We start from the raw sequence: 25,043 nt of genomic DNA, 5'->3' as shown, positions 1-25,043 counted from the left end.
AAGGAAGGAAGGAAGGAAGGAAGGAAGGAAGGAAGGAAGGAAGGAAGAAGAAAGAGAAGGAAGGGAAGTAAGTAGGGAAGGAGAAGAGGGAGAGTGTGGTGAGATGAGGGGAAGGAGGAAAGGGGAAGGGGAAAAAAAAGAAAGGAAAAGAAAGGAGAAGAAAGGAGGAAGGAGGGAAGTATAGTTCCTTCATAATGGCTCTAATAGTCTCCCAGTTACTCAAGCCCAAACCCTAGGAAGTCAACACTTCTCTTTATCTTTCACTTGTAATCATATGCAATTGCTCTACTTCCATATTTAATCCATATGTAATGACTCTGCCTCCAAAACATCAGAAAAGAGATCAGTGTGGCTGAGTATAGTAAGAACAAAATGGTATTAAAAGAGTTCACAGAAATATACTTGGTCTGGTCTTGTTGGCTCTCCTTTGTCATGGTACAAATTTAGAATATATTCTAATTGGAAACAAATGATGGTGTATAAGCGTACTTTAGATTTTTCACACAGGAAACATATTAGTTCACATGTTATTTTCTCAGGGAAACCATTCATGCACGTACACACACACACACACGTGCACACACACACAAGTGCAACACATTTACCTTCCAAAACAAACCCAGCTAGCACTTTCTATCATCGCTCTTTTACTGTCTATGCAGAACTCATTAAATGGTATTATTGTGTTTGACTCTATGTAAATTGTCCATTTCTGTGAACAGATAGTTCCATATCATTTTGATACCTGTGTTTCCAATACCCAGAAGGTCACTGACATAAAGTGAAAACTCAACACAAAATTGTAGAATTTATATTTGAACTGTCTGAAGCAATTATCTATTAAGAATTAGATAAAAACAGGGCAGATCTAAATTATGACATTGATTTCTCTTAATTTTCACTAGTTACAAAAATCAAAAGTTGAGACACTTCATTACTTTGCATCTTTACTAAACTACATGTTTCAGTGGCATGGCTAGCAGAAATAGATGTGTACAAAGAAACTTCCAGTAATTCTAGCTATCCTGAAGATTAACTGAAACTGTGTAGGATAATACTCAAAGTTGAAAACATAAAGTATCATTTAAAAAATATTTTAACATAAACTTTTTGAGTGGTTGATTATGTGATGTAAAGTCTTGAATCAAACAAATGTAGTAACATTTCTAATAGCTGGACGTAAAGCATATGGCCATGCTCATAGTTATCACATTATCTAAGAAATCTGTAAAGCACTAGGTTTTTTTTTTTTTGTTTATTTGTTTCTTTGTTTGTTTTTTAAGATTTTATTTATTTGCGAGAGAGAGAATGAGAGACAGAGAGCATGAGAGGGAGGAGGGTCAGAGGGAGAAGCAGACTCCCTGCCGAGCAGGGAGCCCGATGCGGGACTTGATCCAGGGACTCCAGGATCATGACCTGAGCCGAAGGCAGTCGCTTAACCAACTGAGCCACCCAGGTGCCCCTAAAGCACTAGTTTTGTGAGAGTGAGCTATTACTTTAATTTTGGTCGACATCTGTGATTTTTGCATTAGAGAATAACCTGGCAATAAAAATAACAATGGTGCATACCAAGGATGCTGGATTTCTTTTTTTTTTTTTTTTTTAATTTTCTCACACGGCATATTTAAAATAAAGCAAGATGATTGAACTTTTATTAATGTGACAGATTGACAATGGGGTGTTCATGGGTCTCATCTTTGGTTATGTTATTTACAAGTACCCAATTATCTTTTACTGTATGTGGAATTGAAAGGTACCGCTTGTATTTAGAAGGAGAGAAACGAGACATGTTAACAGTGAATAAAGAATTCATCTAATGAATGTTAATATTCCCCCTTCCAGTCTTTGAGTGTTTATAAAGTTAAGTGCTCCAAGAATAGATATTCATACCTCAGAGTAATAAGAAAACTGTCATGGAGACAGAGATAGATAAAAACAACTCACAGAGAATTATAAGTGACCTCACAAACTCATCTAATAATTCATTGTAATGTTTTTTTTTTTTTTTCTTATTTTCTAGAATGGGCTGGATATCCTTGTTCAGTGATCTCCCAGATTTAGTTAGATCATCATCACACTTTAGCTTTCCATGCTTTACTATGTATTACACATTTGCAAAATTACATGTTAATCTGAGTTTCTGTAAAATTCCATATAAACTTTTATTATAGCACTTATACCAACTTATACCATAGAATTAAATATTTTATATTCTCATCTTTTCTGTTATACTGTGAAGTCTTTGGCGGTAGGAATTGTATTTATTCATATTCAAGAAAATAGACTCTAGTATTTTGGAACAAGGATTTGGAACCAAATAATTTAAAGTTGAATTTTCAAAATATGAGTTATATGGTCTTAAATAAATGAGGTACCTTCTTTCTTCTTCTGTTTCCCATTTGTAAAAGGGAGTATTAGCTCTAAATTATTGAATTGAAGTAACAACTCAGTTAATATTCTACTTCTTCTTATTTATAACCTAAATTCTCCATAGAATGTCTGATATTTAGTTAAAAGGTTCTTTGTAACTTCATTACTGAAAGCCCATGGTGAGCTTCAACCTTATAAAACCCCACTGTCTGACACAAATAGATGCGTGGCAATTATTTCTTCACTTAATGAAGACATCAACAAATGAATAGTGAAGGAATAGTATACTCTCTTTATCAAAGACAATTAGATTAAGAAAAATTAATGCATAGTATAATTTTGTAAATTAAGAGACTAACTATTCAGCCTTCAGAAGTGATGAATACCCACCATTTGCATGGACATGGGTAGAACTGGAAGGGATTATGTTAAGTGAAGTAAGTCAAGCAGAGAAAGACAATTATCATATGGATTCACTCATGTGGAGCATAAGCAATAGCACAGACGACCATAGGGGAAGGGAGGGGAATTCAAAGGGGGAGAAATCAGAAAGGGAGATGAACCATGAGAGACTATGGACCCCGAGAAACAATCTGGGAGTTTCAGAGGGGAGGAGGGGGAGAGCATTAACAGGATGATGGGTATAGAGGAGGGCAAGTGATGTGATAAGCACTGGGTGTTATACTTAACTAATGAATCACTGAACACTACATCAAAAACTATGTACTCTTCAGTGGCTAACTGAACGTAATAAATAAATAAATAAATAAATAAATAAATAAATAAATAAATAAATAAATAAAATAAATTAAGAGAGGGACTAATAACAAATCCTCCACATTGTTCACAACATTTTTCATATAAAATTTCATTTTGTTAGGGCGCCTGGGTGGCTCAGTTGGTTAAGCGACTGCCTTCGGCTCAGGTCATGATCCTAGAGTCCCTGGATCGAGTTCCGCGTAAGGCTCCCTGCTCAGCAGGGAGTCTGCTTCTCCCTCTGACCCTCCCCCTTCTCATGTGCTCTCTCTCTCTCATTCTCTCTCTCTCTCTCTCAAATAAATAAATAAAATCTTAAAAAAAATTTCATTTTGTTAGTAGAGGCTATGTTTGCTGAGCAGTGGCCCACAGAATCTAAATTTGGGTTACCTAAATGAAATCTAACATTGTACTTTATACTTCATGAATTATTAATTTATGAGTATTCATTTTATACTTGTGGAAACATAATGCATTAATGAAGAGCCACTTAACTGGTTCTAGGGATCACAGAGATGCTGGAAAAATCTAAGATCCCTTCTCTAAGAAGCAAGGACTTTTCCAAGATTTTTTTCCCTTTCTTAGTACATCTAATGCTCAAATGGTCAGTAATCTCAGTGACATGGGTCCCTGCTTGTGAAATTTAAGTCTCTACAATAAACTATTTGGAGACTAGATATGTAGAATTAGGACCAAGCCAAAGTAAGAATGACATTACCGGAAAGGACTAATAAGGGGGAAGGTAATTCAAGCATCTAAAATCGTTGATAAAGGGACACAAAACCACATACTCATTTAGTAAACATGTATTGAGCTCCACTTAAGCACCAGGCACTATTCTAGGTGTTGAAGATTGCTATAGAGAAAATGTACCACATACATATAAATGAGATGTCAAGGAGAGAAAATAGAGAGTCCCGGGTGTACGTCACTGAAAATCAACCTCTGAAGAGACATAAAGGAAGTAAGATATAGTTAGGGGAGAAGATAGCATCTGGATATTAAAAAAAAGGAGTTTTGTGGGGAAGTGGTATGAGGTGACCATGAGGTGGGCAGAGTGCAAGGATGAACAATGAAGAGCTAGGAGCCCTGTCTGGTTGGAGTGGAGTGAATAAATGAAAGGCATTGGAAGATGACATTAGAAAAATGTTGGGAGGCAAATCCTGAAGGCCTTTCAGGACATCATTAGGATTTTGAATTTTATTGAATGAATTAAGAATTAGTTAAGCAGTTCTGAATAGTGAAATGACATGAACTGACCCAAGTTTTAGCATAATAATTTGTCCTGCTTTGTTGAGACTCGACAGTACAAGGGAGGGAGGAGGCGATAACAGAGGCAACGGATAGGCTTGGAGAAGCAGATGTGCCTACCGAAATGACACCAGGGAGGATCAGGAAGTACTCGTCACACTGCAGGACCACCCATGGGACACCCCGTAAGAGAACCCTCAGCAAGTGCAAGAAGGAGTATAGAACTCAGAACATTTACCAGTAATATTTATGTCCAAGCTTATAAGTGAGATTGACATTTAGTTTTATTTTCCTTTAACTGTTTCTATCAAATCCATTTTAAGGATTATACCATTGTATAAAAATGAATAAATTATTTCTTCTTTCTTTCTATCCTTCTGCTATGGAAATATAAGATAGTGGTCAGCACTTACAGCGTGGACACTGTTGTCGGGCAATGTTGAAGGGACTGCAGGAGCATCAAGTGTGGCTTCGATGGAGTGAAAGGGATAGTAGGTAAGTTTTGCTGGGTAAGATGGGGAGTGAACAAATCACATTGGTCTTTCTGGTTAAGGTAAACACTTTTATTTTGAGTGACCTAAGACACTGTTTAAATGTACTTACCAGAGAAGAAATTTAAAATGATCTAACATTTTATTTATTTATTTATTTGTAAAGATTTTATTTATTTATTTGACAGAGAGACAGCAAGAGAGAGAACACAAGCAAGGGGAGTGGGAGAGGGAGAAGCAGGCTTCCCACTGAGCAGGGAGCCCGATGCGGGGCTCGATCCCAGGACCCTGGAATCATGACCTGAGCTGAAGGCGGACGCTTAAAGACTGAGCCACCCAGGTGCCCCTAAAATGATCTAACATTTTATGAGACTCCCCCTGGCTGCTGTTTTGAGACTAGGGAGGGTGTAGAGAGACATGAGCAGACAGGAAAACCTTTGCAATAATCTTGATGGACGCTAAGTGAGGGGAGGCCTCACCAACGATTGCGGTTAGTTTGGTAGTGTCACGAGCCAGACTCCTTCCTGAGGAGTCTGGGACAAAGGACCTCTGGGTGTTTCTCATCACTGGACTCCCTGGCTGCCCCGGAGAACTTCTGAGATCCTGCCAGATTAGGCTTCCTCTGGGAAGAGTGGTCCAGCAGTACCACCTCTCTTCCAGCCTGATTGCACCATTCTCTGAACACCCTTTGAGGCTCAGTACTCCCCATTTTCTCCCTGCCCATCTCATCAGGATCACCCTTAGGCACCACAATCACCAGAAGCCACATAGCTCACACCCTGTGAGCCCCTGTTTGCTTTTTCTGGAAACCCCACACTCCACCCTTCCTCCCCCCCAAAAAAGAATACAATTTTAGTAATTTCACAAGAGAATGTCTATTTAAAGAAATATAACATTTTTGAATAAAAAATATTTCATTTTATTTTTTCTTCTCTTACCTTTTTTTTTTATTTTATTCAGTTTCTAGTATCTAAAATTGAGCATTTTCATGTTCTCTTCTTAGGTATCTCAATTACTAAATGATTAATTATATTCTTTATGGCTATAGCATGTGTTCTGTGACAAAATAAGTGACAACATTTAATTATTTTGAATTGTAAGTTGATATGTCTAAACATTTTTAAATATGCATGTCTTCTTAAAGGAAATGCAAAGGGGAAATATTTAGACATGCTCTAGAGTTATATATTATGTATTTGAATCATGGGAAGAGTACTAGGAAGCTTAATAATACCAAAAATACTCCATAATTTGGAGGAAGGTATATAGTACATTAGGAGGTCCATGAATTCCTATAGGAGGTCCATGAATTCCTATATCTCTGCCAAATAATGTTTTAGAGAAATAGGACCATAAGTTAATAGGATGGGCTGGTACATGGTATACCTATCAGGTTACTTTTGTAAACCTGGAGTCATTTGGTAGATTTATTTGCATAACTGGATTATTCTTCCCCCATATATATCTTGTTATGTAACCCCTAGTAAAGAAGCAAGAGATTCAGCAAATGCAGCAAGTGGAGGTGAGATGCCCATTTGTCAGATGTCATAATGTCAGACTTCTCTTGGGTCAAGCTGGTCTCAGAGTACATAGTTATATCTAAAAACAGAGAAAGATAGAGAGGAGGCCTTCCTATAAATCTTTGCAAGCTTCCTCAGCAGAAGGAGGAATGTTAGCAATGTTGCTATGTACAGACTCTCCATGTTCAGTGAAAAAGAAATCAATAGCTTCAGTTGAGCAAAGTCATTAGCATGGGCCCTAGGTGAAAGTGGGACCTCAAGGATGAGTGACATCCTGAGGCAGCACCTTCCTTGTTGTAACTCTGACCTTGTAGTAACACTGACCAGACTGCTGACAAGTACATGAAAAAACAAACAAATCAACTTAAACAGGCAACTCAATAGTGTTAGTGTATTTTAGTTATAGATACTCTAGGGGTCTATCCAGAGAAAAATAGATTAAATGAAGCTTCCATTTTCATAAATTGTTAAACAATATATTTTTAACATGCTCATCACCCATCCAGCAGCTTTGAATGTATTACTCTTATCTCTTTCTCATTTTTCAGTGTATAAAATTAACCATTCTTTGGCCTTATTATGATAACATTTCACTCAATTTATTATTTAAACTTCAATTTTATCATAGGATTTTGTGTTATTTATAGATACACTTTATATCTGTCTCTTTGAGACCAATAACCTTTTAGGTATGCAAAGATGAATGCAACAATTTATATTTTCAAAGATGTACCTGCTTATATGCAAATAACTATTATGTCATGTTGGATGTGATAAAATCCTAAAATGCTGTGAGTTCAACTAGCAGGTCAACCCTAGCTAATGTTTCTAGTGAAGAAGTATAATAACATTGACACTTCAACTGGATCCTTGAAAAAAAGATAGGATTTGAAAGTTGGAAACACTTAGGATATTTGTAGAGAAAGGGGCTGCAAAATCAAGGTTAAAAATCCTGTATGTTACAAACATGACTAGAGTTTACAACGTGGTTAGGGCAATTGTAACAAATATGTTCATGAGTTGAAAATAGATGGGATCTATGGAATCTAGAAAAGAGAACAAGAGATAGTTCTCCTATGATGGTGGTAGTAAGAACAAAAAGGAGAAGATGCTGAAACCTTGCAAACATGAGAGTCATCTAATGAAGATGTGCTTACGTCTGTATTGAGGAGGCAGAATAAATGTTTATATACTAACATTGCCATTATGAAAAAGTAAGGCAACCAGAAAAAGAGACTATTTTGAAAAATATAAAATAACTGGGCATTTTTAGTAATAAAATACCTTGATTTAAAAAAAAAAATCTACTATTACATATGTTCAGTTCTAAAAACAAAGTTTCAAAGACATGGTGCAGAAAAAGGTTACTGGGGGAGACTGTCATTTCTCTCTCTCTCCCTCTCATCTCTCTTTTTTCTATTATTTGTGTGTATGTGTGTGTGTGTGTGGTGTGTACGTGGGGGAGGGTGTTTGAGTGGTGGTAATATGGGGTAGTGGGAGTGATGGAGTGCAAGGGATGGAGTGGAGGATCCATTTTATGTAGGTCACTTGGGAAAATCACTGTGATAAAGTGAAATTTGAACAGAGATCTGAAGGTAGTGAGGGAACAAGACATGACTATCAGGAGGAAAAACATACTGGATGTAATGAGCGAGAATTAAGGCCATGGTTTGGGAATGAATATGCTTGATGAGTTTGATTAGCAGCAATGAGGACAGAATGGCTACACCAGAATGAATAAAAGCTTTAAAAGATGAGATCAGAGAGGAAATCTGGAAGCTGACCTTCTAAGTCTTTGACAGGTCTATGGGTACTATTCTACGTAAGATTGAAAACTATAGCAAGAGTTTAATAGAACAGTAATATATTACTTATTTTTTTTAGCAAAGTCATTGTGCTTTTGAATTGATACTAGAGAAGCAAAGAGGGGCAACATCAGGAGATTATTGATTGCAATTGCCTAGGAGAGAAATCATGGTACTTTGGATCTGCTTGTACGAGACAGTGAGAATAATCAGAATCAGGATATAATTTAAAGATAGGAGAGAGGACTTTCTGAGAGGAGCTCTAAGATTCATTTAGAAGATTGGTTTTGCTCTTTCCTCATGAGGAAACAGTGAAAAGAAATAGGTCTGTAGAGAAAAATCAAGAGTGTTATTTAAAACATACCAAATGAGTGATGATTATTAGGTAAAAATCGAAAACACATTTGGATACAAGAGCCTGGAGTTCAGGAGAAGTTTTAGGGATGTTAACACAAATTACAAGTGTGCCAAAACTATAAGGTAGTTAAAGCTGTGAAACTTAATAAGATCTCAATGCTATTTAGTTTTGGGTGTATATTTTAGTGGTCTTTGTTCATTGTAACTCACCTAGGGCTTCTTGTTTTATTCCCTTCCGGAAGTCCCCAGGCTCTTCCCATTTTATAAGTCATTTCTGTGGTATCCCAAAGCCTTCTCATGCTCATCATAATAAATAAGTATATAATCACACATACTAGAAAGTTGTTCTCACTCACTTTAAGGGGATTTTATTACATAAAATGTTTTCAGTTCATAACATAATAGACAACTTCTCATCTGTCCCAACTACATAATATCTGCGTGATACTCTATGATATACATTAGCCATTTATTAATATATTCAATCATTTATAACACTGATATGGAGTATATTTCTACTACAAACTACTACACACATCTGTGTGTACATATATGCATACACATAAAAACTTGTATATGTATGTTTTCATATTATTCATTTTTTCTGTTTGTTTTACAAGAAAGCTATAACAGTTTACATTTCCACCATTGATCTATGAGATTATTCTCCTCATTTCCATCCATAGTAGTGGGTCTTGTTGGTCTTTTCATTTTTTTCTGATTACTCTCAATTGTATAGTTATAGCCCATTGTTGCTCTAATTATGTATTTCCTTGACAACTAGAGAGATTTTTCTTTCTTTGAATTGTTATAATATCCAGGGGGATTTCTCACATATATTATGCATTTCTTATATATTGGTTGACTGTCTCACTTGAATTTCTGTCTTTTGATCTCCTTTCATATGACTCAGTGTATTTTTCTCAGGTTCTACCTTGCTAAAATGGTCACTTCTCTAATGGTGGTCCCCTATTAGTTGGAACCTGTGAATATTCAAAGTTTACTCCAAGTGTATCTTTCAACAATTTATTAATGCAGAGGCTTTATTTCATCAGCATCCTCTGCAAGTGCATTTGTTTGTTTGTTTGTTTTATGAACCCCAAGAAGGCTCGATATTATTCTTGGAGCTATCATTCTACTCTGAGCATTGTCCTGCATGCTATTTTTCCCTCCCGGGTGATGGAGAGAGAGCCAATAGAGTAGTGATTTTCTAGTTTTCATAGCTATTACATATTACTCTGTATATAACATCTTTCTGGACAGAGTAGCTCAGGTGAAATACTCTGAACACATACATGCTTTACACCAAGAGGCAACGCAGATTGATGATATAATCTTGGACTCTGTAAAAGACAGGCACATATTTTGGTTCTAGGCTGTGTGCAATCTGATGGAATGCACAGAAAACTTTCTGGCTTATGGTAGGAGCACAATACAACAGTAGAATCAATAGCAGTAACAATAACAAGTGAACTACAGAAACACCCATGGATAGAGCAAAATAATAACAGCTGACTAACTAAGGCAATTAGAAGAACACTGTTAGAAAGAGAAGGATCAATATCCCTGCAGTATATGATGCTAAATACTTTGGACAACTTCCTTTTTTCCTCAGCAAGAGATGAAACTTAATGCACATCAAGAAAATTTCTTCATGAAGGATGATGCTTCTTCCTGCTTTCATATATTTCTTATGTAGCTGATTAAAATGTGATTCCAGTAATATGTTGCAGTCATTTAATCATTTAAATTATTAGAATTTTTTTTTAAGATTTTATTTATTTATTTGAGAGAGAGAGTGAGAGAGAGTGAGAGAGAGAGCACAAGAGGGGGGAGCGGGAGAGGGAGAAGCAGACTCCCTGCTGAGCAGGTAGCCCGATGCGGGACTCAATCCTGGGACTCCAGGATCATGACCTGAGTCGAAGGCAGTCGCCCAACCAACTGAGCCACCTAGGCACCCTAAATTATTAGAATTTAAGCTATAACATCCTCTAAAGCCTGGATAACAGTTGCAATAGTTGCTTATGTGTTTATAGATGAGAAAATGACCCAATGATTTCCTGTCTCAAATGGTCACAAATCTGTCAAGAATTCAAGGCCTAACCCATAACCCATAAATGCAATGCCTCACAATGCTTAAAAAATATTTGTTTTTTATTGGTGACATATAAAATATCATTGACAGAGGCAGAGACTTTTATATTCTTATAAAGCCTCAGGAAAAAAAAAAATCCTTATTTTTCCAAATTATGCTGTTGGTACTTTGCCTTTCAAGTCATTTATAAAGCATATGATTTAGTGATGCTATAACCAATATTTCCAAAGGTTATGTTTAATTTTATGTAAAATCAAATGATCTTGAATATCTTTTATTACAAAGAAACCATTTCTCTTTCTTTACAAAAATTTTCTTGAAGCATTTACAATGATGTACTGATGGCAAAAGAATCATCTCCTGCTTTTAGAGTCTAAGTTCCTGGCTTATTGTGGAATTCTAAAAAGCAAAATGATCATCCTAATACTGATCTGTGCATTATCTCTAAAGGTTATCAATGACTTTCATGGACTATAGTTGTCCACCTCTTGTAGATGTAGATTGGGATTGAAATACACAACTGCAATGCAGATTGATGATATAATCTTGGACTCTGTAAAAGACAGGCACATATTTTGGTTCTAGGCTGTGTTCAATCTGATGGAAAGCACAGAAAACTTTCTGGCTTATGGTAGGAGCACAATACAACAGTAGAATCAATAGCAGTAACAATAACAAGTGAACTACAGAAACACCCGTGGATAGAGCAATGATTTACTAGGTGGAGATTAAAGACTCCAATTGACAGAGAAAGCAAGAATCTTGCCCCACTATTTGAAGTAAACATACATACTAAGAAATTCTGATTTCTATACAGTTATATTATTGTGAAATTCTGGGGAAAAAATATAGACTAAGGAATTGTCAGAATATGTAAAAAGGTCAATTCTGCCATCTGGATAGCCTAGATGATTATTCTTTATGTTCTAAATTGTTCTATGTTTGCATGTATGCTGTTATTCACAATAAAATATATAGAAATTATATCTCTTCGCCTATTTTTTTGGTTTTAATTGTTTTCCTTGCATGCCTTTTCTTTCTTTCTTTTTTTTTTTTACTTTAATATATCCCTTCCAGCATTGCAGAGTTTGTTAATTTTATTCCTAATTTCTAGGTTCTACTTTCTATTTGCATAAATATTTATGCTAAATTTTGATGGGTAGCTTGCCTTCATTCTCTGCTTATGTTAAACTGAGTTCAGTCTTGAAAATTAATAGCTGACACTCTCTAGATTCTGATTCTTGATTCCTTTTGGATCTTCTAGGTATAGTAAGTAGTTTTCTTGTGTTTCGGGGTTTTGCAGTTTGTGCCTTTCTTGAACCACAAACCACTGACCGCTCCCTGAAGATTCAGAATTGTCAGGAGCAGTCTGCTCTTTCCCAATGAGGCATTTCCTTGAACCAAGCCTCCAGCTGTTTGCCCCGTTATCTCCAGGTTGTCTCCCTGTGTGTGAATAAATGTTAAGTCCTCAGAAACTGCATTCCTTGAATAACCAGTGCAAGAGGTTCCCTCCTCCAACCTCCAGTTTTTGTTACATTATCCTGTTTTATTTTGTCACCTCTATAGTGCATTTCATATTTTTATATGAACTTTTCTTATTATATATATTATGTATTGCTTGCTTCTCTCTACTTAAAATAAAATAGATTCCTTATGACCAAACACATTGCTTAGATTTTTGGTTCTCAACACAACACTTCTGGGTTATCAAGTATATTTGTTGAATGAATGAGGTAATGCATTTATACAAAAACTATCACTGAGTCAGTCAAGTTCTTCTAATCTCTTTAAGCAAATTTAAAAACAATAGTATGAAATAGCATTTGAGCCTTGGAAATTTTGACGTAATTCATTATTATATAAATGTTTGTCAATCACATGTAACTACCTAGGATAGATGTGGGATATTTCTTTTTTTCTATTTCTTTAAAGATTTATTTATTTATTTGAGAGAGAGTGAGAGAGAGAGAGAGAGCATGAGCGCACAAACAGGGGGAGAGGTGGAGGGAGAGAATCTCAAGCAGACTCCCAGCTGAGCGTGGAGCCCATGACCCTGAGATCACGACCTGACCCCAAATCAAGAATCAGGACACCTGACTGACTGCACCACCCAAGGGATATTTCCTTTTTTAATGTAATTATAATATAATGTCAAATCTATAGTAGAAAATCAGGGTTGTCTTGATTTTTTTTTGTAGAGAATAAGGACATTTACTAAACAATGCAAAAATGTAAACCTTCTAAACATAAGACAATTTATATATAATAGTACCATACATTAGTTTTGCATTTCCAAAATGCATTTGATACTTACTACTATAATTATCTTGCACTAATCAAAGAATTATGTTGCTAACTGTTTAAGAATGGCTATTAAACATGGATTTGCATCCTGGTTTAACTACAAAATCTTGGAATATATTTTCAACAACACAACACCATATCTTATTGAGAAACAGTATACATTTCATTCAGGTAAATTATTTATTCCCCATGATGTGAAGTTTTATAGTCTGAGTAAAAATCTCATCCCTTAGCACCTTTGTGCTGAAAGATTTAAATTAAAATGATATTTAGTCTCTTGCTAGGGAAATGATTAATCCAGAAGAGATATACAATTTTAGCATAAGGGAAAATCTAGTTTTAACCTACGATTGGTCATAATCCAATTGTTTTAGGAATATCCCTTTCTCATCTCTGAATGTGTTAGCTTATATTGTTCCCTTATATTGTTAAGGTTTTCATGAAAGCTAACCAGAAACTTCATAATCCAGACAATTGTTACAATTTAATTTTATGTTTAAAAACAAAATTGCCTAGGCCCTGAATTTTCAATATAATTTTCTGCAAAAAACTTTTTTTTTTTTTTTTAGGAACTAGACGTACAAACTCCTCAAAGTTTTATCTTAAAACTAGTTTTATTGGAGTCCTTTATAGCTGAACAAATAATGAAACCAATAAAATATTTTGGTTGGTGCAAAATACATATAGATTAGTAATTCTGTGGTGCTGATTTTAGTAGTTGGTTTTGTCTCTAATGTGAGCTGTGTAAAATCAGCAAGCACGATTTCTATTCACAAACAGCAGCTATTAGCATTAACCACAATCTTCTTTTCTCAAATATGTTCTCTTGGTATAAAATTAAAACGCTGGATTAAAATCCACCTCTTCAATTTGTGCTCTTGTTCTATATTCTCTGAGAGCAACTTTTTTTTTCTCTTTCTTTTATAATTTTAATTTGGGTTGTTTTTAATACATGTTATCATTTCTTTAGGGATATCATCTATTCTCTTGGCTTACACATTAATTTTGTGCTAATGCATTGTATGCTTATCAGTCCTGCTCTCTTACCAGAGAATAAACCCCACATATATATATGTATATGTATATTTATTTACATATAAAATATTTGTGATAGTATCCTAACTTGGTTCATTAATTTAATAGTTTCTTCCCAAGTTCAGGCAAAGGAGTTCTACCAAAAGCATCATGCAGAGAATGAAGAGCCCTGCCATGCAGGAGACTATGGCCCACCATTACTCATCATGCATACCTTAACCAAACTTCACTGCTTTCAACCACCCAGGTATGATCTTGAGAGTGTAGATTTTATGGAATCATAATACCTGGTCAGCATAAAATTATGTGATGTAGTATTGTCTCTTCAATGCTTTGATAGTTTTTTAAGTCATGATAAACAGTATTTTGAACTACCTCTTGGACTGGCACCCCTTGTTGATATAGTCCACATTTTGATATAAAACAATTAAATATCTCAGGTGCCCCTTATTTTAATAACCATTGGCCATTTGTTGCAATGCTGCTTCCAATTAAATGCTGAAACCTATGTTTCCAAAGTATAGCGTCTAATTTGCCTGAGTGAAATGCATATTGTTTCTCAATTAGATATGGCATTGTGTTGTTGAAAATATATTCCAAGATTTTGTAGTCAAACTCGGATGCAAATCTATGTTTAATAGCAATTCTTAATAAGTTAACAATGTAATTTAGTTGCAGTGCAGTAATAATGTTTGTTATAGGTGCCTCATAAAATTGCACTTTATTCAGAAAAAGGATCTGCATAATGGCAGGCAACTTGTGTGCTGTTTTTACAATGGAAGATTTATTTTAACGTAAATCTATGAGGTCAAAAGTGTTCGACTTTATTCCATGTGGTATCCTCAGTACAATAAGCAAGACCAGTCACAAATCAATTATTCAAGATGTTTGTTAAATGAATGAATAAGTGGTTAGTTAATGAAACTTGTTTTCTGATATCTGTCATTTTTCACCTACTGATTCTTTTTCTCTTTGCAACTCCTAAACTATTCTCTTTTAAGAGGATTATCTGATCTTCAATACTGATATGTTTTCTTGCCGTGAAAGACTTTATTTACCTACCCAATTAACTTCATATCATTACCAATACTATAGGGTTTCTATAGACTAATCTGTCACAGACTCCAGATTCAGAAACATTCACCTCAACACCTGTTTCTCAAGAAGACATTTCTGCCAAGACCACCTACCTCATAAGGGTATGAGAATTACTAGTTATAATTTCAAAGCTTAAGCTTTGCTAGAGTAGCTTCTAAATGGTATTGGTTGGAATACTTTCAATATAATAAGAAACTCATTTCAAATAGGCTTTGGTAGGTTCCTTCGCAACAATTTTTAAGGTTAGTTTAATTTCAGCTGTTTGAAAATTTAATATTTTTATCCTATTGTTGATTTAATTTGAATATCTTTTATGACTAATGGTGCTGAGCATCTTTTTATGTGTTTGTCATTCATATATATCTTCACTGAAGAAATGTCTGTTTGAATTATTTGCTTAGTTTTTAAAATAGTTGCTTTTTTACAATTGAGTTTCAGAAGTTCTTTATATATTATGGATACAAGCTTTAAAATATTTGTTAATATTTTTTTTCCAAATTGATTACTGCCTTTTCTAACAGTGTATGTAAAAGAGCAGTTCTAACTTTACAAAATCAACTTTTATCAATTTATTCTTTTATGAGGTTTGGGTTTTGCATATTATTTGCAAGAAATCTTTGCCTAAAAACTAAAGTTAAAGTGATTTTCCCTTATGTTTTCCTCTTACAGCTCTAGATTTTTCATTTATGTCTATGATACACTGAGTTGATTTTTGAAATGCAAATAATGGATTAAAGTTTATTTTTCATCATAAAACTGCCCAGTTGTTCTAGAACTATATGTTGTAATGACTGGCCTTTCTTTAATGAATTGATAATCAAACATATTTCTTGGCCTGTTTCTGGAATTCTGTTCTATTGATCTATCTTGATGCTAATACCATGCTTTCTTAATGACTGTAACTTAATAATAAGCATGAAGTCACACAGCATACGTTCCTACATTCTCACTTTTTTTTTGCACTAGTTTTGGCTATTTTATGTTCTTTGCATTTCTGTATGGATTTTGGAAATTGTACCTCAATTTCTGACAAAGATTGAAAAACCCTGCTTGCAAGGATTACAACGAGGATAGCACCTAATATACAGATTGGCTCTGGGGAGAAATGGCATTTAACTATATTTAATATATATTTACATATTTATATTTAACTATATTGAGGGTTTTTAATGTAAGAACATTAAATAGCATTTTTTAATTTTAGATTTTCCTTAGTTTTTCTCAGTAATTTTTTCCATTTTGATTATAAAGATCTCACATAAATTTAGTCAGATTTATTCTTAAAATATATCATAATTTATCAGAATATATGATAGCATAATTTAATTCCTAAATGCTCTTTGCATTATATGGAAATGAATTTTATTTTTATATTGATTTTTTTATCCTACAAATGTTGTAAACAAGCTCATTACCTCACTAGTGTTTTTTTTTTTAATTTTTTGGTATATTTTACATTTTCTCTATAGATGATCAAATACTCTGAGAATAAAAATAGTAGCATCACTTCTTCCTTTCCAAACTGTATACTTTTTTGTTTCCTTTTTTTTTTTTTTTTTTTTTTTTTTTTTTTTTCTTTAAAAAGGGAAATAAACCAGAGAAGCAAGCTTTTAGGACCTTTAAGTACCTATTTCTGGGATAGTTTGAGATCTTACAGGGTAAGTGGAAGTAGATCATACAAGGTTTAGTAGGCACAATACAGAGTTTAGATTGTATTCTTGTGAAGAGAGAAGGTTTTGAGCTTTTAATTAAGGGAATTATATAATCTGAGTTATGTTAAAAAATTAACTAGGATTTGGTGGAGAATGAATCTTAGGACAGCAACAATGACAGCAGGGAGTGATAAACTGTTTTATTTTGCAAGGCAGGCAGATCAAGATGATGAACTGACTATGGCTATGGTAATAAAATTGGAGAGAACTAGACAGATTAAGGTTATATTTTAACCATGGATCCAAAAACATTTTAACCACAGGTTCGAGGATGCGGACCCTTGAGGGAAGTGTGAAATTATGGCTAACTCCTGAATTGCTGGTGATGACATTTACTGAAGTGGAGAAGAACTGGGCATATGCTGTATCATGTTCTAGAAGAAAAAAAAAAAAATGATTGACATCTGTAACTTGTTAGGTTTCAAATACTATTAGAAATGCAAGTGGGAGATTATGCATGCAAATGGATAGAAGAAATTGGAGTGTAGGGTAGAGGATAAATCTGGCAATTGCAAACATATAATGTAATAATATTAAGGAAAAAAACATGGAGAGAAGAGGGAATGAGGACTGACTTTCATCATCAATAATTGGTTTGTGTAACGAAGTAAGAAGGGGTTTCCAGTGATCTAGAAACAAAACTGAAGGACACATGTCAGAAAATCCAAGGGAGGAAAATATCATCTGCATTAAATGCTACAAATAGATCATGCACAATGAGGACAATGGCGTATTCATATTTTGGTAACAGTGAATGAATTGATAGCTTTTGTAAGAGTGAGTTCAGTAGAATGATGCAGAAATAAGTCATTTTGGAATAGTTGGGATATTGTCTGAAGAGAAAAAACTCTTCTTTAGTTTTTGAAAATGCATTTCTTTAGTTATAGTTATTTATGTTAAGATATTTCTTTATAATTTTAAGTGAATAATTTAGATCGGTGGCTGCCAGAGATGGGGGTTGGAGGGTGGATGAAGTGGGTGAAGGTGGTCAAAGGCACAAAGTTCCAGTTATAAAATAAATAAGCCCTGGGGATATAATGTACAGCATGGTGACAATAGTTAGTAATACTGTATTGCATATTTGAAACTTGCTGAGAGTAAATCTTGAAACGTCTCATCATAGAAAAAAAAATTAACCTTGTGTGATGATGGATGTTAACTAGACTTATCATGGTGATTATTTCACAATATATACAAATGTTGATTCATTATATTATACACCTGAAACTAATATAATGGTATAAGTCAATTATATCTCAATTAAAAAAAATAAATTCCCTTGGTTTTCAAATATTATTCAATTAATTCTTAGTATTCTTTTTAGTAAACTAATGGGAGCTGAAGAACTGTAATTATTAGAACCTGAAGAATCAAACTTGAAATTTCAAAATAGTCAAAATTGGCAAACCCATGTCATGTGTTTTCCTGAACTAATGACTATTAGAAAGAGGGATATGGGGCCTATATTGGCTTATATAGGCCTGGTTCCCTAAATCATCCTCTGGTAAGAGTGTGCAATTATAATGATTAGCTATGATGAAGTATGGGCCATTCCTGAGCATGTCAAATTCCCCAACCTGTATTACTCCAGAACCATATGGAAGAGGTGAAATACATATTAGGAACATATTTAGGAATACATATTTAAAATATCCACTATGCAGAACTATGAGAGATCCAAGAAAGAGACCCAAAGCAGTAATAAAAACAAATAAATATGCTATATATATTGTATAATTTCAAATGATAGAGTAACATAAGCTGAATGAAAATACAGGGTTTTTGGAGAAGTCATAATCAATAGTTGTGAGCACTTAACATTGTGCAACTGAAAGCAAAGAACTAGTTTAACACAAGAAAAATTAGGGTAGAATTACTAGGGGAGAAAATCACAATAATTATATTCTGTGTGTTCTTTAACAAATCAGGAGAACAGATGCTCTGAGTCCGTGTAAAATTAAAATATATATATATTAAATATATCAAGTTTAATTATGAAAGTAATAAACTTTTGATATTACTAACAATATTTTTGATATGCTTTTTCATATACTTGGGAATTGACTATACCATCCAGGATGGGGAGAATACATTATCATAATGCCATTTGTCATCCTATACTCAGTTACCTCCAACTTCCTCCCACAAACACACTTTGCTTTGCTATTTACAGCAGCTAATAAGGCAGTCAATAAGATCAGGATTAATTCTGGGAATTGAAGTTAGGGAGTAATATAAGGGATTTTGCCGCTGCCACTGTGTGGTCTTTTGTATAATTATAACTTTAATTTTGTGCTGTATTTCAGAACGAGGACTTGACTTTTTTTCTAAATTATAAGAACTAAAAACAAGTCCGGTTTTGACAAGTCGTGTTATTATATTCTTACACATTTTTCTGGAATCTATTCTTTAGCATTAGGGGGAATTGAGTACGCTAGTCCTCCAGGAGGCCTTTTTATGATTCTTTTGTGTCTAAGAGAAATTATGAATAACATTTTCCTCATTTCTTTCATTTTAAACTGCATTTCATAAGGCTGGATAAGCATAATTTTTTTCCAGCTGTTTCTATGGCTGCTTATTTTTTTGAGCACAGTGTTTGCAGCACTGATTTCTAATTCATAGAACATTCAGTGCACATTGTTCTTACTCAGTATGCATATTACTAAAAGAGTCTAAATTAGTTTTAGAAAGTTTAGGTACTTAAAACTATGATGATGTATATAAGCTTGTAATAATCATTAAGATAAAAGAAAATGAAATTTTGCAAATGTTTTCTTTTAATTTTTATAGATTAGTCTCCCTTTTAAAAAATGTTATGGAAAGGAATATCTAGTTTATCTATTTCCTTAAAACAACGAAACAAAATACTCTTAAATTGTACAGAGTAAATTTGCATTATGGTAGCAATAAGAAAAAAGTTTAAAAGCACAATGTTATTACGTAAAAATTTAGACATTCTTGAAAAAAATCATTATAGTAATAATATAATGATGATATTTGAGATGCTGTTGGCACAAGATTTCAATTTTATTAAGTCAGTTCAAAATCTATTTCTATTTGCATTAAACAGTGAAAAGTTTAGAATATTTTCCCATTTTATTTTTCTCAAGAAAGTATTATACACATTATATCACAGGACATATTTTAAATCAATAATAATTTAATTGAAATCTCACCAATCTTTCCCTGGTATAACACTCCTACCACCTTCACTTCGACTTGACTACTCATTCCTTTCTTATATCCCCATATCCTCATGGATTCTCCTTGCTTTTTTTTTTTTCACCACTTTTCATTTAAAATGAAGTTTGCTTGAAGATATAATAAGACTAATTTATTGTGAGGTGCTCCTGGGTGGCTCAGTCGTTAAGTGCCTGCCTTCGGCTCAGGTCATGATCCCAGCGTCGTGGGATCGGGCCCCGCATCGGGCTCCCTGCTCCTCGGGAAGCCTGCTTCTCACTTTCCCGCTCCCCCTGCTTGTGTTCCTGCTCTCTCTCTCTCTCTCTGTCAAATAAATAAATACAATCTTAAAAAAAAAAAGAATAATTTATTGTGAGGATGGAAATAGATAATCCATACACACCAATTGTATAATAGCAACATACAGTAAGCATTGTATAATTTTTTCTAACATTAACTTGAATTTTTCATTTTGCCTTATATTTCTAATAATAATCCTCTGTGCTGGTTTACAATCTATATTCTAATAACAAGATGAGACTTTTTAGCTAATTTTAGTTAGGAGATCGTGTAGGATAAAATAATGAGTTGAGCAATATATTTCTAGATTATCCAATACTTGGAGACATAAGAGACTCCCACAGTTATCTTTGTTGTTGAAATGCTACATAGACCTCATAACCTCAATTAATTCCTGTCTGATTCCCTGATTTTATTAAAATATATATACATGTAGGAAAAATCTAGTAGAGTGGGGGAGTTTCAATTTATAATATATATGACAAAGTAAAAAAAAAATTGTACTGATGGAATCTAAAATACTTGGAAGATATTTGAATAGAAATAGGGCTATCTTTGTTTTAACAACTGGAAAAGAAAAAAAAGCTCTGGACACTTAGCATCTGTGAAATGAGTAAATTTCAGTCAGATTCCTTCTATTTTCTATGTACACAGCAGTGATGAAAGGGGATTATAGGAGAGTGTATTCATCAGAGAATATTAATAGAATTATAGAGATTAGTTTATCCCCGATAGAACATATATGAAGCCACATGTCCACGTTCCCTGTTTTGTGACTTCCTCTGGCAGCACTTAGGCTGCTTCAGAAATGAAGAGAACAGAAAGTTGAACTCAACTAGGATTTGAGATTTGTTCAAGTTGTGAAACAAAACGACAGAGCAGGTAGAAAGTTTTGATTAATAGGAAGCTATCTCTGAAGTGATGGACCGAGAAATCTGAGATTAATAATGAGGGACATAAAGAAAGTGAATGGATGTAATGAAAGCAAAATACTCTGAACAAGCTTGGAGAATGACTGAAGAAATTGAGTGAAACAAGATGGAGGGATAAAAGTTTGTAAGTAGGGAATGGGATGTTTGGGTGAGCAGGTTTTGATGGTGGAAGCAAGACAAGTGATAAAACTGATTATGACTTTTGCTGTGTCTTATTATTGGACTCAATGAGAAATAATTTTATACCTGGAAAATCTGAATTGCTAAAAGACCAAGAGTTTGACAATTTATTTCATGGATGTTGGAATTACCAGGAGGGTTATAAAATATGAAGAAAGGAACACTTTAAGTCAAGTGACTATTGTCTTTTTCCCTATGTTCCTCCCTCCCTCCTTCCATCCTTTCTTTATTTTCTTTACTTGTCTATTATTCTTATTCAATAAATTAGAAGTGCTCTGTATAGTGGTAGAGAATAATTAAAAGGAAAGTGAGAGCATGCTTGTCCTCATTGTGAAATGGCAGAAGCCTCAACATATTAGAATTTCTTGGGAAAAAATAGCAATTAAAAGTCTACTTGGATAAATATAGATCAAATGGTATATCACTCCCACCTCTTGCAATAAAAATGATGGGTGTGCAACCAAATAAACAGCCATCATATGAAAGCCCTCAGTGGAACTAATTACCCTCAGGTTTGAGAATTAGCTAGCAGGTAAAAAAAATAAAAGGTATATATAGGGTGTGCTCAGACAGAGAACATAACAAGGTTGCTCATTTGGAGTTCTTATGGTGAGGTCTTTGAGGTAAAGAGATGTCAAGAGGGGGCGCCTGGGTGGCTCAGTTGGTTAAGCGACTGCCTTCGGCTCAGGCCATGATCCTGGAGTCCAGGGATGGAGTCCCGCATCGGGCTTCCTGCTCAGCAGGGAGTCTGCCTCTCCCTCTGCCCCTCCCCCATCTCGTGCTCTCTCTCTCAAATAAATAAATAAAATCTTTAAAAAAAAAAAAAAAGAGATGTCAAGAGATCAGTGGTGGGACTATGCTCCACTTGTGTTTTTGGCTGGTCAAAACGTAACAATTATGAGAAAACCCATAGAAACACAATATAAATAGTGTTTAGTTCTTGGAGATGTTATTGTTCCAATCTTTTTTCTGGTTTTTGAGAAAACTATTACCTGTGGCTCCTGGAAACCAGATACTCAGCATTATCCCACAATACAACCTTATCTCTTTGACATTGACAAGTCAGTGGAAATGCCAGCCTGTAACTTCTCTAATTTCCAAAACTCTGTACTTATTTTCTTTTCTCAATGACAGCAACCTTGTCCAGCTGTGTTTCCAGAATCTCAAAATACTCTCTCTGTCCACAATCCAGAGCTGGAGAAACCTATCTTTTGAATCATTTTTACTATTTGTCCTGAACCCATAAAGATTGCTACTTTTGCTTCTATAGAATTGCAAAAGAATTTGTGACAGTTTGGGAAGTACCAAATCATTGCAGTGATTTTTTCTGACATAAGAAGTATATTTAAGAAATCAGTTTTGCACAAATCTTCTGAACCCAGAAAGCATTTTTTTTGGAAAGGGGGGTGGATTTCCTGTAATCCTATGGTCCCTAAACTTTAATGCTGACCAAAAACCTGAGGTGGCTCTTTCAATTACCAATATCAGGAACAAATTCCAGACATTCAGAGGAAGGAAACCTGGATTTGGGGCCTAGAATCTTCCACTTTTACAACATCACAGGTGATTGTGATGCAGTCTATCCAATTGAGCCTATTTTGAGAAACTGGATTCTAAATTTACTGTAGCTCTCCGGACAAATTTTGAAGGCCACATTTCCCCTTAGTTTTTTGTTTTTTTTTTTTTTATGTTATGTTAATCAGCATACATTACTTCATTAGTTTTTGATGTAGTGTTCCAAGATTCATTGTTTGCGTATAACACCCAGTGCTCCATGCAGTACGTGCCCTCTTTAATACCCATCACCGGGCTAACCCATCCCCCCAGCCCCCTCCCCTCTAGAACCCTCAGTTTGTTTCTCAGAGTCCATAGTCTCTCATGCTTCGTCTCCCTTAGTTTTTGAAGAAACAAATTTAACAATTTCAAAAGTTCTTCTAAATTTAAAAAAAAAAAAAGGTAACTATATGGGAAGAGGATACATTAATCAGCTTAACCATAGTAATCTTTTTACTATGTAGATGTATAGTAAAGCATCATGCTGTACATCTTAAATATATACAATTTTTGTAAAAAATAAAATTTAAAAAATAACTACATTTACAAAAAAATATTCTTTAATTAGAAACCTTGGATTAAAAAGCCATATCAGGACTCAAGCAAAGGCAGAGACCCAGAAACACCTGATTTTTTTCTTCTCAGGCTAGAACAGAGTTTCAACCAGGCAAGATTCACTGCAGGTCTAGCTACAGACTCTTCTCTACATTCTGGTCCCAGGTACCTTGGTTGCAAACTAATTTTACTTCGTCAAGGGGCCTAACTGGAGGGCATTTGAGTTTCAGAACATGAAGAATACACTTGCATTGATGGAAGTTTTTAAATAATGCTGAGACACTTCTAACTTAAAAGATTACTCAGTTCATTTATGTACATTACAGAATTGAGACAATTTACTTATAATAATTAAGTGATACCATCATGGTTATCAAAATGAAAAGAGTGGGCACAGTTACTCTTTTTTGAATGGAGTATTTCTAAAAAGATTGGTGACCAAGGTTAACTGGGTAGGATTTCTTCAATAGAAAGGCTAGCCTGGACACCCCTATCACTACTTTCAGTTGCCCCAACAGCTACAGGATATTTTGTATCTCATCTCCCCAGTGGAATACTCCTGATTTAAAATATAGAAATGATACTTTACAGATTTTCTTCCTTAACATGCTGCCCAATGAGTAAGCAGTGTGTTTTCATGTAAAGAGCCTGAGGTAAAATCCCAACTTCCACTTATAATTGGTCTTAAATAACATACTTACCTCTGAGCTCCATTTATCTCATAACAAAAATAGTGATACCTTTTACCTGAAAAGAAATACTATAGATGAACATTTGTGAAAAAAAAAACATGTGCATGCTATTCTGTGTGTGTGTATATATATATATATATATATATATATATATATGCACAGAAATATACATATGTATATGCATATAAATAATATATATATACTTATAAATAAGTAATAAAATTTGGGAAAATATATTACATGGTAATTTTTTAAAAAGATTTATTTATTTATTTTAGAAAGAAAGAGAGCGTGAGCAAGTGGGGCAGGGGAGGGAGTTAGGGAGAGAATCCTGAAGCAGACACCCCACGGAGGCTCTATCCCAAGACCCTGAGATCGTGACTTGAGCAGAAAACAAGAGAGAGCCTGCTGCCTAACCTACTGCACCAACCAAGTGCCCCTGCATGGTAAATTGTAAGCCATCAATAAATGTTAACTCCTTATCCCTTGAAAAAAGCCAAAAAATTCTGTGAGCTAATACAAATTCTCTAAGGTATAAAGTGGTAAAATGAATTAGACCTGTTGACATGTTCCAAGAAAAAAGATGGTAATGCAAACCTATCAACCCATCAGGATTCTTCAAAACTATCAGTGTCATGAGAGACACAAATAATAGAGAGGGTACATAACATCCAAGGAGACTCAAGTCACATAACTAAATGCAATGCTTGAATTTTTATTGGGTCCTGGATTGAAAAGGTAAATGAATGAAAATAAAACATCTATAAAATATACATTGAGCAAACCTGAAAGGGGACTATATATTAGATTATATATATATATATATATATATATATATATATATATATATATATAT

The sequence above is a fragment of the Neomonachus schauinslandi genome, chromosome 7 (assembly GCF_002201575.2).
Source record: "Neomonachus schauinslandi chromosome 7, ASM220157v2, whole genome shotgun sequence".
NCBI lineage: Eukaryota > Metazoa > Chordata > Mammalia > Carnivora > Phocidae > Neomonachus > Neomonachus schauinslandi.
This window is presented reverse-complemented; position numbering follows the sequence as displayed.